This window comes from Canis lupus, chromosome 7 (assembly GCF_011100685.1).
Source record: "Canis lupus familiaris isolate Mischka breed German Shepherd chromosome 7, alternate assembly UU_Cfam_GSD_1.0, whole genome shotgun sequence".
Classification (NCBI taxonomy): Eukaryota; Metazoa; Chordata; class Mammalia; order Carnivora; family Canidae; genus Canis; species Canis lupus.
This window is the reverse complement of record NC_049228.1, coordinates 44041470-44058776: the sequence shown is the minus strand read 5'-3', so window position 1 is coordinate 44058776 and position 17307 is coordinate 44041470. Positions and strand designations below refer to the sequence as shown.

Here is a 17307-nt window from a genome sequence, read left to right as displayed (position 1 = left end):
GAGCAATGGGAGGATGCTGCTCTCTATCCCAAGTACAAGGGGAAGGCCCTGAAGGATGTTAAGCTGCATGGCCAGACAGGCATTTTATGGCTTGGGATGATCCAGAAATGATCCCACTCTGAAATCTTGTGTGCCAATAGCCCATTCTTGGACCATGAATGGTCCCTGTCCAGCACTCTCTGTCTAGCACTCTTTGTCCAGCACTTTGTCCATGATTCCCTTGGAATCTTCTACATCTTCACCCCTGTAGTCTGAGAACATGTTCAGGTCATTCTCATCTGAGGACCAACTGAATGACACCATGCTCTCCTTCAACTACTCCCTCGCTGGGGGCATCCTGCCTCACTCTTGTCCTGGCAGCCAGGGGCTTTCAAGTGTTTGCTGCACTACTCTTCATCACCACCTCCTGTATCCCTCTCTTATCGAAATCTGGCTTATTACCCATCTGATCCTGCCCACAGAATGTACTCCAAGCATATCTAGTCCAGTTTGTCCACACAGGACTTACTTCTCCTGAAACCTGACAATTGCCAATCTTAGTGCTATATGCCACTGTCTGGTCAGGAACCCACACCAGGACCATATTTACCAACCTCCACCTCCCTGCCCAGCTTCCCTTGCCAGGCATTTGGAAAGATCTGCAGCCTCTGTGTCTCTGCATCATTACCTTAGTTCAGCCTCTTGCAAATTCTTACCTGGATCATGAAAATAGTCATCTCACTGATTTCCTTGTCTCCTGACTATCCTTGGAAATAGCACATATTTCCCCTGCCACCAGAGTAATCTTTTAAAAGTTACACCTGATTTCTCCATGCTTCTTCTTAAAAGCCTTCGGTTGCTGACTGAACAGACTTTCAAACTGAGGTCCAAATTTCTGACCTTCATGCATACAAAGTCTTTTATAAAGGCCTAACTAGTTAATCTTCTCTCTTTGCTTTCCCATCCCCCTTTCTGCAGCCAAACCAGGACTTTCCAATTTCCTTGAACATATCATACTCTTTCAGACCTCTATATTCTTGCACTAATTGTTATTAATTAGTTATACTGATTAGCTGATGCAGCCTGGTATCCCATCCATCCATCCACCACATTGGCTAGCTAATGCCTATCAGCCTTCCAAACTTGGTTCACAACTTCTTCTGAGAATCCCTACCTTGACCTCTTCCTCTGGTTCCTGGTGCTCTCTCCTTATTTTTTTTCAAAGTACTTATTAATCTGATTTAGAAGTGTTGATAGATCTACATCCTTAAGCGCCTTGAGATGAGGGACTGTCTTCTATGACTGTCTTCTCAATGCTCAACGCAATACCTAGCATGTGGTAGATTCCCCATAATGTTAAATACGAGCCCCTGTTTCCACCCCCCCACCTCAAAAAGGAACCCCACTGACCATAAGGTGGGCTGCAGAGAGTATGGGGATGGCTTTCTGCGTGGAGCTCGAGGCTCTGCAGCTTCTGTATATGGCAGTTACAATGGCAGCTTTGTCTTAGTTTCTAATTTTGACTGAGCCCCTTCAGGTCTCCTTAGGTGGGTATTTCCACCATCTCCCCCTGCCCTTGGCCTAGTTCATCCCCCCATAGTCCCGGCCAGGCCACCCCCTCTGCCCCCAGGCGCCCCCTCCATCCCCCCAACACCTGGGAGCCCGTCTTCCCAGAGCCCCGCTCTCCTACTTTAGTTTTTAATCTTTCTTCATAAATTAATCTCTCCTGCTACCTAATCATGCCTGGTGCCCTTCCCTGAACCCTCACCACGTTGCCTCCTTCTGCCGGGTAATGAGATGCCCACGGCTGGCTGCAGCCTCCCGGGCCTCATCTCACCACCCGAGACCATTTCCTCCTGGCTTTGTGTCCTGGGCCCTGCACATGCACACCCAAATCATCTTGCTTTTTTTTTTTTTTTTTTTTTAATTTCTCTGCCACTTCACGCTGCAAACTCATGTAATTTGTGCTCAGCTCTGGGCCTGTGCCTCTCTCAGCGGGTCCTCACTTTTGAAGTTCCCTCCACTTATTGAATCCATCTCTGTCTTCGTGATTATTTTTCCCTTCTGTGTTAATGCTTATGCTTTTCCGAGGTGAATCTCATCTGGGGGCACCTTACCCAAACAGCTCACTTCTCCAGGTCACAGATAATTTTACTCGTCCCTTCCCATGCGGGGCCATCTGTCAGTTTCATAAGACACTTTTCCTCTGTGCTCAGAAAAAGCGGGTCTCTCCTGACCACACTCTCTTTTCCTAGAAAATGTCATCATACTTTTTTTTCTGCCTCAATTCTCAGAAAACCTAAAGCTAAGTTTTGTGTATGGTGGCAGCAACTGTCCTTTCCTGGGGGCTCTGTGAGATAATCTTTTCCCCCTTATTAGGTGGCACTTATGAATTATTACTATAAAGGGACTCATATATAAGGGTTTTATGCTGTAAGTTTGCTTCAGACATTTTTGAGATATGGGTGTGACAGGGTCTGGACTAGGTGATCCGCACAGGTGGGCAGAGGGAGTGAGGGGCATGGCACGGGGTGAGAGGGAGATTCTGACTTCAGAAGATGGCCTCCTGGCACCAAGCTTGATTCTGTCCCTTCTAGTATAACCTCACACCAGTTAACTTTCCTAAGTGTCAGACTTCTCACCCTACAGGGGATAAGAAAACCTTCCGCATTACGAGAAACAGATGAGAAAGTACATCCTAGTACCTGGCAACAGGAGGGGTGTGTGTTGGGGGGGCGGAGGCACTCAATTCAACTTTTTTTTTTTTTAAGGATTTTTATTTATTTATTTGGGAAAGAAGAGAGTTAGAGAGCTCACAGAGGCAGAGGCAGAGGGGGAAGCAGACTCGCTGCTGAGTGGAGAGCCGGACGCGGGGCTCCATCCCTGCACCCTGAGACCATGATCGAGCTGAGCAGAAGGCAGATGCGTAACCGACTGAGCCACCCAGGCGCCCCTCAATTCAACTTTCTATCCTTGATACCCTGGGGGAGTCCCCTGCCTGTAGATGCCTCCTCCGCCATTCCAATGTCATGAGGCTTGAAGTCCCTCCAGTAGTTTCGTTAACTGACTCATTTTAAAAAGATAAATACCCCCATGGTGTTTATACCTTAGTCTGGCTGATACTCGCTGGGGGAATGAGCTGTCATCAGGGCAGTGAGGTAATAGTTTGATGTGGAGGCTGAATTTCAGAGCGAGTGTTTTGTGGGGGCGGCTGGGGAGCAAGGGGATGGTGAAGGAGGCCCTCCTTACTAGAGGGTTTGGGGGGGGGGAGTGGTGTTACACTCCAACTTTGCAGTGTTAAAGCATGTGAATGTGTACCTGACTCCCTTGGGGCTTGTTACCCGCAGAAGCCACTGCAGGCCGGCTGGGCGGGGGCCCATGATTCTGTGTTTCTGGTAAGGCCCTGGCCTTGGCCGTGCTGAGGCTCCCAGGACCACACTCTGGGTTGGGAGGATTTGTCAAAATGTGACTCAGGCCTCAGGTGACATGCAGGCCCTTAGCACTACGTGGGGCTCCCTGGGGTCAGTGCCTCCCTGTTTTCCACATCCTCTAGGGCATGAGCTTCCTCCCTTCCCAGCGCCAGGACCCCTTCTGCTGCCTCTACCTGGACCCATTTGAATTGTTATTATTTATATTTTAACTCAGAACCTCTCCCAAGTCACTCTTCCCAAGCACGTTCCTAAAATCGAGAGCAATTATATTCACTGCTTTCCTTTTATCTCCTCATCTGGCATTTCAATAGATTAGAAAAAAAGCAATTAAGTTTGTCTGGCGTGATTTGCACTACATCAGTGCCTGCTATTTACTGCTTGTGAGTCTATCCTTCTCCCACATTTACAAAGTACTTCTCTTAATGCTGCAATCTTGGCTGGCCTAGGAGGTGACTTTCATTTTAAGTTTCCCTAGAGGGTGAGGCATAGGCCTCAAATGTATTCAACTGAAGATATCACTCTTTGTCACAATCTACCTACACATGCTCACAAAACAGCCAAGGCCCAGGGGCCCCAGGACTTCTCCATTGACCAGATGTGTGATGCCAAGATGCACATCTAAGTCCTCAGAGCCTCCTTCCCCATCTGTGAGAATGGAAGCCTTGGGACATGCCAGGATGCCTCACTGGGAAAGGACCCACAGAGAACATGGGGCATGTTAGGCATTCAAAGGAAGCTTATGGGGAAGATTTCTATGCCATGACACTGCCAGCCGCCTCCTTGATAGCCATCTGTCTTTTCTTCCTTACTAAAAATACCCAATTTTGTTCAGGGTGGGGCTCACCTAAAACCAAACGCTTTCCCACACTCCTTTGCAGCTAGAGGTAAAAATGTGACACGTTCTGGCCAGTTAGTTAGACCTCAGCTTTTTTGAGGGCAGAGTGAGATAAATTCTGGGAAACTTATGTCTTCCTAATACAGGGCCACTCCTTTGTTCTTCAGATCTGAAACTGAGACATGACACCTGGGAGAGCAGCCATTTTGTGCCATGAGGCAACAAGCATTTTTTTTAAAAGAAGGTAGAGTGGAGGGAAGGCAAGAGAGTGGCTCCCCAGTGGCATCACTGGGCTTCTAGGCAGTCCTGACCATATTAGCTTGAAATACTTGTCTCAGAAGAGTGTAATGATGAGACGAACAAAGCCCTGGTCACTACCTGTTGGTGCCTGCCCACTCACGATGCTGCCTGTGAGCTGACCAGAGGTGAAAACTTGCAAGGCTCGCCTAGATCCACCATATAAGCAAAGCTGCACTTTAACAGCCATCCCCAGGTGAGTTACACTCACATTACAGTTTGAGAAGCACTGTCTAGTCAAGGTTCTGTGGCCTATAGCTAAACAGCGTATTTCTAACCCCTACTCTATATTTCCACGAGAACGAGATACATGCTGCTTTATTTTTTTTAATTTTTATTTATTTATGATAGTCACTCAGAGACAGAGAGAGAGAGAGGCAGAGACACAGGCAGAAGGAGAAGCAGGCTCCATGCAGTGAGCCCGACGTGGGATTCGATCCCAGGTCTCCAGGATCGTGCCCTGGGCCAAAGGCAGGCGCCAAACCGCTGCGCCACCCAGGGATCCTACATGCTGCTTTAGATTCGTGTGTATGTTGTTATCAATTTGTTTGCTCTTTAAACTTATATTTAAAAGTATTGTTCTTATTTCTCAATGTTGACTTCTAAAACTTTTTTTTTTTTTAAGATTTTATTTATTTACTCACGAGAGATACAGAGATGGAGGTGGAGATACAAGCAGAGGGAAAAGCAGGCTCCATATGGGGAGCCCGATGCAGGACTCGATCCCAGGACTCCGGGATCACGCTCTGAGCTGGAGGGCGATGCTCCACCACTGAACCACCCAGGTGTCCCTAAAACATTGTTTTCAAGATGATTTGGTGCACATATGCATAGTGAAATGATTCTACAGTCCAACGAATTAACATATCATCTTCTCACATAGTTACGTTTTTTGGTGTGATTGGGTCTTTTTTTTTTTTTTAATAAAAGACACATCCAGGTTCTGTTAAGAAACATCTTTTAACCTTGGAAGAAAGTTTTAAAAATCTTCCTCTCTTGTGGAAATGACCAGTTTAGTATGTGACCAGTGCAGAGAAGATCTTAAATAAATATTAATGATTAGTAAATACTTATTTGATTACATGTTGCATCTCCTTTATCAGGTTAAAAGCTTAAGGCTGACAACTATTGTGTCTTATCTCACCATGCAGTGCTCAGTGAAGTCTACATATAGCAATGAGTACCTGATACATAAATATTATATGAATTACTTTGGCATATATTTTACTTACTGGGGCAACCAAAGAGAGGTTCTGGTAAGCCCTCCAGAACACCTTCAAAATTCTGTTACATTTTCTGAATATTCAGAGAGAGTCAATTCTAGATACTTGATATATTATTTTTATTAGCTATTCTATAGAATGACTTTCCTCTCCTCTTTGACTTCTAGGAAACACAGCCAAAGGTAGTTCAATGGCCAAAGTTAACTTTGGTTCAGCTTTCCTTCCTTCCCCTATTTATGGCTCCTGATTTGATATTTCTGTTTCAACGTTTTAAATTTCAGACCTTTATTTCCAGCTCCTCAAATACTTTTTTGGAAACAGCAAAGTATAAATTATACATAAAACCAAAACGTGGGGAGTCTGTTTGTCCAAGGGAGTGGATGCATTTTGCCTCACAAGTTAAACCTGGGCTTGCGTCTCTTCCTTTGTAAAGAAGGGTTTGGGGGATTTATCACTCGCAGTTTGCACTATGGAGATATTCACAGCACCATGGTTGAGTGAGAAAGGTGAATACAGAGAAACAGAGAGCAAAAGTCTTAAAAATGTTTGAAAATGGAAATTTTGGGAGGTGATGGGTATTAAGGAGTACACTCGTGATGAGCACTGGGTGTTGTATGTAAGTGATGAATCACTGAATTCTATTCCGAAACCAATACTATTCTATATGTTAACTAACTAGAATTTAAATAAAAACTGGAAACAAACAAAAGAGATCAGTGTTTTCAAACTGAAAGAAAGAAAGAAAGAAAGAAAGAAAGAAAGAAAGAAAGAAAGAAAGATCTCTATAACCCGCTCCATTCCCTTTTGCCCATCTGTTCATCACAACTTATGCATCTGTATTCCTCACTGAGCTGGTCACACTGCTGTGGTTTCATGGGCTGCATCAAAGTCTGAGAAGCACCATCCCCTCCTGCATCACCTGGAATGACCTCCCTTCTGCCTAGAAGTTCAACTAACTGCAAAATCCAGCTCATCTGTGCCCTCCTGACCACAGCACCTCGTAGGAAGCCCTGCCTACCTTGAGCCCACAGCACTTGACTTTGCAGTGTCTTTTTTGTCCTTGTATTGCTTCTTCTGAGGCATCCCCTCTTCTCAGGGCAGGAAATTGGGCATTCCTTTGTTTTCTAACAGTGCCTAGCTGGGGACTGGTCTATAGTGGGCACACAACATTGTACCTGACTAGATGCTATTTTAACACGTCACCAAGGTCCCAGACATGGTCACATTATGTTGCAGGCTTATAGGCTCTATATTCTTACCTACAACAACACAAACAGGTCATTCTGTAACCCAAGATATTCATAAATACAAGTCATAGGGTTAGTGCTAGGAGAAACCATAGAACCATCTGAGTCCAATCCCCTTCCCATATGGAAGGAAGCTCAGAGACAAGAGAGGCCTGGGGAAGGTCCCACAGCAGCTTGGTGGCACAGCAGACCTTAGTGCTCAAGTCATTTGACTTCAAGTCCAGCTTGAACATGGCCTTCAGTTCTATCTGTTCACCCAAGCCAACTCTTCCTCCCTCCATCAAAGTTCTAGCATGAGCACCTCAGGCTGAGATTCAGGTGAAAACAAATCGGTACAGCTGTCTTCACAGTGCTTGGTGATCAGCTAGAAAAATGAGTTCTACAGAGTAAGATACTATTTTAATTGCATTAAGATATCTAACCAATTAAAACACTTTAGAGGAAACATCTTTTGTAAAGTGGAGAATCATTTTATGACATCAGTATCCACCTCTTTTGCTCACTGGGATTCAGCCATGATTTGTTTCATAAAAGGAGGATTTGCCTGTTATATATACATCTTGGTTATACTCAAAAGTGAACAGTAATGAATTTATTTATAAATTCTGTGATAGGCACAAGTTATTTATACAGTCATAACATGAGATGTGCAAACTGCGTTTCTTTATAACAGAACTCATCTTAGTTCTCAGCCCTTCATTTCTTCCAAAGGTGGAAAACAAACAAATTCAAGGTAACTGGCACTTCTCATTTAAACTTGGTCAGTTCAGGACACCTGGGGGGCTCAGTCAGTTGAGTATCTGCCTTTGGCTCAGGTCATGATCCCAGGGTTCTGGGATTGAGCCCCATGTCGGGCTCCCTGCTTAGGGGGGAATCTGCTTCTCCCTCTGTCCCTCCTCTTCTGCTTGTGCTCTTTCTCTCTCTCACTCTCTCTCTCTCAAATAAAGAAATAAAATCTTAAAAACACACACACAAAAAAACCATGGTCAGTTCAGGATTTAACTTCTGTTTTTCTCTCCTTTTCCTGGAGTAATCTATGTTTCTGGGAGCCAGAGGAGGTACATCTTGCTGACTTTGTCATGGATCCTGGGATATTGGCCTCTGCCCCTGCTGTACCTGTCGCATGTGACCTTGGTCCCTACTGTGGCTTCCACTTGCCAGGTCAACACCAGGTCAATGGTTCTCTTTGTCCCAGCAGCAAAGCCTCTTTGCCTTTTTTCCAGCTGCCCTCTGGGCCACATCTACATCTCTTTTGGGGAGCATGGGGATGCTGGTGGCTTTCTCCGTAGCACCCCAGGATAAACAGACACCCAAGACTGATCAGATCATGAAGACACTTTCAGTCATGGCTGGTCTTCTACTCAGGCGCCATGTTAGAAAGGGACACCTGGCCTCCTGGACTCCATCCTGGAATGCAAACAATATTCTCTTCAGCTCTAACTGGGATCTAGAATCAGGTTTTTTGTCATTATGTTGACTGCCTTTCACTCCCAGCTCTATGAGGCAGTTCTGCTGGGCTCTATGTCAGACACCTACTCATTGAAACTCCAGTCCTACTTCCTTTCATTCTTCTCTCAGCTGCTCTCTGGTCTTCCTCACCTCTGAACCTCAGTCAGGGCCAGTTGGTTAAGGTAATGATTGTTACTCAGCTTAGATTCCTCCCTATTCTGTTTAAAATCTGTGCTCTGACACTTCCAAGCCCTTTTTAAGTGCTGCAAAATATTATTTCACAAAACTCTTTGCTCTCACACCTTCATTTCTGCTATGGACATTCAAAAGCATGCCCTGAGACTCTAAGCTGGACAGTGGCACCATGTTCTTGGCTGTGGCCCTGGAGGGCAGGGCACCTGCCACCTAAATGACAAAGAAAGGTAAGATGAAAAAAGCACTGGGCGAAGAAATCTCAGTTACATTCTCAGATGATTATTCACCTGATTCAATAATGATGAAAGGAAGCATAACCAAGAGCAAAGTTTCCCACCAGATGGCCAGGCACAAAAGTCTTACAAGTGGGCAAAGAGATAGTGATGCTTTTAGCCTTGGAAGCTCCTGGAATCCCTATCAGCGTCGGCTTCCAGGACCTTGGTGGGGACTCCTCTGAGCACAGTCTGAAGGGAACAGACTCCAAAGAGCCACCGTGTAGTCCTCACCTGTGGCAAACACACCTATGCACAGGGACTGCACTGACCCTCCAGGAGCAGCCAAGAGGTGTTCTGCTTCTTGCATGCCTACTTCTGCAAACAGTTGTCCATCACATGCAAGGAGCTGGGGAGGTGCTGGAAGGCTTGTGTTCTGGGCACCCAAGGAGCACAGCACACAACCTGGGGTATGTGTGGAATATGGTATGAGTTCCTGGAACGGGCAGGAGTCCCAGGGCCTCTGCTTTATGTTTATGAGATTCTCTCTTTCATTTGCAGCTGATGAGCCCTTTCGGGAAGGCCCAAGCCAACTGTTGGGTGATGCTCAAATATTGCATACGAAACCCTCAAATCAAATTTTATCATTATATTGAAGCATTTGCTATGCAAAAGTTCAGTTCAATTAGAAATCCAAATGTAGTATCACAAGACGTTCCAACAGTATAATTGTCAGTGAAAGAAAAGGAAAGGCTGTTACATTCTTAAAATATAATTTCAACTGTTGTAAATTTTTTAACTGTCTGTAAAAAAAATGATTTAAAAATTTTATTGCATACTCATGTGAACAAAGTTTCTTGTGAGTGGCGGTTGTTGAGAGTTTGAAGACACCATCATTAAGAGGTATTGATCAGGAATTGGGTGCAGCCATTTTACACATAAAATTTGATATGAGAATGTTATGCTCACAGAAGCAAGTTTGGGTTTCTTATTACAAATATGAAAATATACTCTTTGAGATTTTTATACATATTCAATATTTAATATCTTTCCCAATACTTATTTTTCTTGTTTGTAATTATGTAATATAAACCAAAAGTGATAAAAAATTTCCACCAGCCCCCATAGGAAGACTCTCAAATCCCTTCCAGGTCATTCTGGCGTGTAGCACAAGTATTACTATTTTGTATATGTGCCACGATGTCAAAAAGTTCAAGAAGGTCCCTTCTGCTGCAAAGAATATGAATTCTGGATGCAAACCAAGTTGGGGTTTCAGTCCCACTTCTTCCCTGTACTGAGGTCATGCAAGCTACTTAAGAGACCTGAAGCTCAATTCCTCTCATGCAGAAAAGGGGAAAGAGCCTCAACTTCCAGGATGGAGGACACCCAAAGAGCCACACCAACACTGCAAACTCATCTCTGCACCTCTGTGACCTTGAGCGAGACCTCTTGCCTTTCTGAATCCCACTCTCCCAGAGTCAGGGATTCAGAGGCCACCCTGGCGAGCCACTGTGATGGGCACGTGATCCCACTGCCTGGTCACCGGGTGCATCGGCCCCTCGGGAGGGGCGGGGCTGGGTCACAGAGTCCCCATAAAACTGCCGCTCCAGGAAGAAGGAGAACCAGGCGCCCAGCACTCGGCTGCCACTCACTGATTTAGTATTCAGAATTCGGAATTTATGGAGCCGCCTTCCTCTGTCACATCATCCATCAGAAACAGACACTCAAGAGATGGAAGGGGAAAAAATTAAAAACCTGTTTATTGCTCAACTTGCTCTAGGCATGTTTTAGCTTATTGTTCAGCTCTGTTCATTTCAGTGCTGCAATTTGGATGGCTTTCTTAGTTGCCGTGGCTAACATGTATATATATGGATGGATGGATGGACTCGCGTAGGTATCTTTATCTCTGGCAAAATGAAAAAAAGCACCAGAAATTGCATTATCAGTGATGTTCTTAAGCCTGGGGGTAGGCCTGGGCCCTGTTGGGGTGCACCTGGGCTCAGCTCTGGATTCTCGGCATGCTGGTATGGAGCTGGCCTCCCCTGGCTGGCGGAGGCTGCTGCACTGCGGGTATTCATCGGGTATCCTGCTATGTGCTCCTGTCCACAGCAAGGGGAGCTGGTGGCCAGGATGGGTATAGAACACACAATGGCAACAGGCAGCAAAGACGTGAAACATGATGTATAGGGATGGAGGGAGGAAGGGATCAAGGTCATCTTTGCAGAACAGACAATTAGATCACATCTGGTGTGTGTGTGTGTATGTGTGTGTTTAAATATTTTTTTTATTTGAGAGAGATAGAGCACATGAGCAGGGGGAGGGGCAGAGGGAGAGGGAGGAGCAGACTCCCCACTGAGCAGGGAGCCCGATACAGGACTCAATCCCAGGACCCTGGGAAGGCAGGTGCCCAACCTACTGAGCCCCCCAGGTGCCCCGTTGTACATCCCAGGGCCCTCACACTAATTTCTCAAGGTGTTGGATGCATCATTTTCAGAAGCAGAGTATGTGTTATCACGTGGTGGGGGTGGTCGGCCCTGGTGGGGGGCGCTCTAGGAGACGGTGATCGGCAGCGGGGCTGTAGTTGGGTCTTCCCCGCTCCCTTGGAAGTACTGTTGTGTGACCCGGCTTGGGGGCCGTTGTTGGCTCGCTTGGTGACAGTCCTGACTGGTGGCTTCGGTGTCTTAGATCTTGCTTTCCATTTCCGTTTTAATCCATATCAGTTATAGTAAAGCCTTTTGTCTGGTTTCTGACATCTCAACTCCATGTGCTCACTTTGCAGGCAGAGATAGCTTGAGAAAAATGTAGTATTTTACCAGGGTGCATTTCTAGAGCGGGCTTGGGGGAGGCAGGCCTTGCCCGTTTGAGCCAGGAGTCAGACCTGTCCCCCGTCTCATAGGGGGAGAGGATGACACAGGCAGGGGCCTGGTGTGGCATGGGCGCCGGCGGTTTGCTGGAAGAGGAGGGCTGCAGGCTGGACTTCAGCGGTGGCTTGGGATTGGGGCAGCAGGAAGAGGAGGTGACGGGGATGTGTTGTGTGTGCGTGTGTGTGCGTGGTGTGGGTGCTGTGGAGGTGCTGTGAGCACCAAAGAATCCCTGGCAGCTCATTGGAAATGCTTTCTGGCGGTAGGCCGGGCTCACGTGCCCCCACCTCCACCCAGGCGCACCTGGCCCGTCATCCTGAGACCTAGGAGGCCAACGTGACACCCACAAATCCACAGTTCACAAAAGACCTTTTGGAGAAAGAGGGTGCTGGTGGAGCATCTCTGCTTCCACACCCCGTGAGCACCAGCAGGATGGGGGAGAAGACAGAGCCTCCCCTCCCATGGGGCGCTGTGACGCGTCACAAGGCTGCAGAGGCCCAGCTTTCAAGCTCCTTCTGAGGCAGACGTGGCTTCTGGGGAAGCTGATGGTTTTCGGTTTGAAGTGCAGGCTGCAGAAAGCCAGAGGGCAATTGTGCAGGGCTGACGCCTGTGGCCTGACTCCACCGGTTCTTTGGCAGCAAAAGAGGACACACCTCCTCGAAAGAACCGGGCTTTGGACTTAGGTTCCAACCCTGGCTCTGCCGCCCTCTGGCCTCATGACTTTTGATAGTTTACCTCCCTTCCCCGAGACTCTGTTTTCTCATCTCTAAAATGGGTGTAAGAGTATCTGCCTTGCAGGCTTATGTTAAGAAGCATACACATTGCATTTAAAATGCTGAGGTCATGCTAGGGCATCGACACGTGCTCGCGATCGCCAACATGTAGCAAATCCATCCTCATTCCATGTCCTGTCCTGGAATGTCCCATGTAATGCTTTGTCCCATGTAATGCACTTATTCTCCCAGCAACCCCATTGTGTCCCAGGAAGACCGGTATGATTCCTGTTTTCAGGTGGGGAGTTTGAGGGGCTGAGAGGTTGACTAACTTGTCCAGGACCCATGATGTGTCAGGGGGGCAGCCGGACATGGGCCCAGATACGGAACCAGGCAGCTCAGATCTGGTGGCTTCCCCGGCACAGTGTTGCCTCTGCCATGATCGCTGCCCCCGTGCTGAATTCTGGTCAAGGGAGAGTGGCCCACATGGCTGCCGCTCACAGTCTTGGTAGTGAGCACCTTGGCAGGTGAGCTTATGTATGTGTAGTGGGCAAGGCAGTCCGGGAGTTGCTCACTCAACAGTCATTTCTCTTCTCTTTCCTGGCTCCTCAGGCCCTAATTCCACCGGTGGCAGCAATGTGGCAAGTGGGGAATGGTCTACACTGGCCGTGGCGGCCCCATCTCCTCTCCCGGCCTCCTCCTCTGCAGCCAGGGTAGCTGGGACATCCAGTCTGGTCAAGGTGGAGGTTTGGTGGGTGCATCTGGGAAAATTTTCCTCTTGGAAAACAAAAAATGGAGTTCTCCGTTACCCAAAACATTTCCATTAATGGGTTGGTCATCTTCAAACATTAGCTGCCCAAGAGGGGCGCCTGGTCGGGTAAGCTACTGACTCTTGGTTTTGGCTCAGGTCATGATCTCAGGGTCCTGGGATTGAGCCCCAAGTCAGGCTCCACGCTGAGGATAGAGTCTGCTTAAGATTTTCTTTCTTCCTCTCCCTCCACCCTCCCCACTCTCCTGTACTCTCTCTCTCACTCTCTCAAGTATATATATATATACACACACACACATATATATACACATATAGATATAGATATATAGATATAGATCCTGCAAAAGACAGTGTGTGGATTTTTTTCTCTGCTCATTCTTGAGTTCTTGAGACTGAGGCCAGAGAGACAGTTTTGCCCCTAGTCTCCCCTCACGCAGGCAGATACAGTCATTGGTAATTTAGGCAGAGGCCAAAACTTTTACATGGGATGTAAAAGTGTTCCAGTCCTCTACAGGACACATTCACTTCCTTTCCCCGAGTGGTGGAGGATGAGTCCTCCTGTGGGGTAGGGAGTGGGGAAGGTGGCTGTCACCCCATGGACAGAGAAGGTACAGTGGTGTGTCAAACCCTAACCCTTAATCCTTGCCCCACTTCTTCTCTCCCGTGACAATATGAAGAGTTCAGTCCTTTCTCATCAAAACAGAAACCATAAAATCTCTCCCTTGACCTGATGACCCTCCGCTGGCCTTCACCTGATCTTTCCTTCTGCCCCATGCACACTCAGGTCACCTTCTTCCCACCCCTTCACCTTCCAAAGCCTGGGTCAGACTCTGTCTTGCTTTCAAAACTTCTCTCAAGTGGACTGAGAGCCAAAGACCAGCCTCTAGTTTGCTAAACCCAGTGACGGCACCATCATTTGACACACTTGTCGACCTGGCCAGGCTCACTCCATTAGCCCAGCCTGTGGACTCCAGCCACCCAGGACACCTTGCAGTCCCCAAGGACTCAGCTTGTGATGGTCTCTGCTATGGTGCTGTTCTAGTCCGGGTCATCCTGTCTCCTGCTTCCTTGATTCTTACTCATCCTGCACACTTCAGCTTAGATACCACTTCTCTGTGACATGATGTTTGGACCTTAGGTGCTTATACAGCATCCAGGTTCCTTAGCACTTTACGGGGCAGCTGTCTTTCTGTCTTTTTATTTACTTTCTCCATCATGTAGCTTGACTTATTGAGAGCCATGATTATTCTTTGTCACCACAGTTTTGTTCTCCGGCACCTAACTCAATCCCTGACTCCTAGTATGTGCGTAACAAATGTTGGCTGGATGAGAAGACCAAGCCTTGCTCTCAGGGACCTTGGAATGAACTTGACAGCTAAACATGAAAAAAAAAATCAGAATACAAATTAGGAGGAAGTGAATGGTCCAGGGTTTCTGGCAAGAGAAACCTACGAGGAGAGTTCTGCTGTTGTCTGGCAAGAGATGATGAGCACCAAAGAGTGAGAATGCAGAGGAAGACAGTGAGGGGTGGGGTGAGGGGGAACCCCAGCCACTCAAGCATTCACCAATCATCTATGGAGCACCTACTGTGTACCAGGCTCTGAGGACAGAGCAATGAACGAAACAGTCTCCAGTCTCAGCCCTTTGGAGCTTACATGTCTGGTTGGGGGAAAACAAGATAGATAAATATGATGTATAATATATCAGACAGTGCTAAGTATCATGGAAGATGAGATAGGAAGGGGGCATCGCCCACTGCACACATCTTAAGTGTACTGCTCAGGGAAATGTGAAGTCTGTGCTTTCAAGCCTCCCACCTGCCCCAGCTTTTCCACAAGCCTTTTCTGACCTCTTTAGCCTGCAGTGACGTCTCTGTCATTTGAAGAGACTCCGGGGCACCAGAGACGCTCCCGTTCAGCTTGGGACACTCTCCTTTGTGTTCATTCCAAAGCTCCTCCCGTGTGCCAACCTTGTACACTGGGTCAGAAGCTCCCTGCGGACAGGGCCCACATCCTAAACTTCTGTTCTCTGCTATCCCGCAGCAGCATACTCAGTTCCTATTAGATATTCAATAAATACTTGTTAATTTGATTGATTGCCTGATTCATAAATAAAATTGCAAGTGAAACCTCTAGTTAAGGTCTCTTAAGGAGTTTTCAAGGCACTGATTGCTAAACACACTACAAAGGGGAAAACATCTTTAGAAGAGAAATTAGGGTACTAGCTATTCTGGGTATGATGATAACAATCTAAAGCGTGAGCCTACCATATTCCCTCCAAGGACACAGGGGTCCAGAGAGGACAACCATGTGCCCAGGATCCCACAGTTTGTCTTCCCTCTGACTCCGTTTTCTTATCTATACAATGAAGTGAACTACCACCTAGGCCACTTATTCGAAAATCAGCTCTGTGGCTCAAATAACGTGTGGATGAATTCAGCCTGGCATGAATGTGCTATCTCCTGTTGGTCACTGATCCCTGACTTGCCTAAGGACGCAGAGGGCTCCCCTCTGGTGGCACACTGGCCCCCTTTCTGGTGGGAAAACGAAGCCTCGCTCGCTGGCGCGGCCAAGGACTACCTGCTGGTTGGAAGGGAGTGGGCAGGCTCACGCCCTGTGAACCAGCCCTGGCTGCCTAGCAGCTTGCCAATTTTTAATTTAATCTCGTGCCACCCTCGTTAGCATCTGGTTATTACTGGGCCATAACCACAATAATAAGTATTCCAGTTGTATCTTCTATTTGTGGAGTGCTTTGCAAACCTTTTTATTAGTTAGTTGCAGCTCGGTTGTCCTGGAAACCGACACACACACACACACACACACACACACACACACACACAGAGTAAAAGCAATGGGGAGGGGGCTAGGGTAAAGTGTCTACCAGGCAGCTCAATTTGTCTTTGACCAGCAGGACGCCAGTGTTCCCTCCGGGGCTCTTGGGGGAAGTTAGACCAAGGTAACCCTTCAGCACAAAGAGAAACTGGTGCCCAACCTGGATACCTCCATTCAACAGAGACCCCAAAATGTCTCTGTGGGTGACCTGGCTACTCTGGCTGCCCAGCCAGTCAGTGGCAGAGTTGGCCCCGTGGTTTGGGGCGCAGGGAGAGGCTGCTCTTTGTCTTGCATCTGGGACGACATCTGAAGAAATCGCCTTGTACATAAGCAAATGTACGACTCTCTCTCTGGGAGATCAGTCAATTACAGCAAATTGAGCTATTTCATTTCGGCTTGCAAATGGCTTTCAGTTACACAAGTAGACACATTAATCTAATAACTAATGATCATATATTTCACTAATCATACAGCCCTGCATGTGGTATAATATCTAATTATATTTAATATTAAGACATCTTCACATGTGCATTTTTACCAACTGTCTGGCTCAGGGAGCCATGCAAGAGCACAGTGGCAAAAGGCAAGGCAGCGGGTCCCAGGAGGAGGAAAGCCAGCAGGCAGAGGGACCACGGGGTCTAGGAGACCAAAGGCCACCCCCCTGGAGGAGGGGGTCTTCTTTGGAGAGTGTAAGGGAGATTTTTGTCACATCAGGGTCAAGGCTAACCTATGGGAAACTGTTGTGAACACAACACCCTCCCTGGACAGACCAGTTGGAACAACATGCCCCTTGCTGAGAGCTTCTGTGGACAGTTGCCAGGGCACTCAGTTAGGCCTGCAGCAGCAGGGCACACACTCACTTCAGCTCCCACTCATTCTCCCTCTGCCGGGCCCCTGGGGTGCCAGCCGCCCTGCCGTCTACACAGCCCCGGGTGGCTGTCCAACTCTGTCACTGACTGGCTAGGCTGAGTAGTCAGGTCACCCACAGATACATTTCAGAGTCCCCACCTGAGCTTGGAGCCAGAGCAGGAACCCTGAAAATGGCCCCCTGCAGGCCAACTCAGACACCACATAGTTTATCTCTTCCCAAAGCCAACACTGCAAATTGCAAGAAATGTTCAAGGTAGGGGTAGGGGAGGAGGTGAGACTAAGGAAGGAGAGTCTGTTGGTCCTTCTGGGCTGGGTGACTGTGTCTAAGCTTTGGGTTTTTGGTATCAGCCTCCAGCTGTCACCTTCTCTACCTCTGGCTGCATCCTTGGAACACT

General features: G+C 47.5%; 1 long non-coding RNA gene across 14 annotated transcripts in view; it reads right to left on the bottom strand.

The window, feature by feature from the left end:
- Window positions 1-17307, bottom strand: part of LOC102156787 — a 52865-nt gene that overhangs the window by 26761 nt on the left and 8797 nt on the right. For 10 of the 14 annotated variants that reach the window (XR_005362407.1, XR_005362410.1, XR_005362411.1 and 7 more), the window contains one exon: window positions 15061-15268. The exons of 2 other annotated variants lie outside the window; for them this stretch is intronic. This is a non-coding gene — a long non-coding RNA (uncharacterized LOC102156787). Of the gene's footprint in view, window positions 1-10638; window positions 13220-13941; window positions 14587-15060; window positions 15269-17307 lie in introns of those variants that run through there. 2 more of the 14 variants (XR_005362417.1, XR_005362418.1) reach the window with 2 other exon arrangements.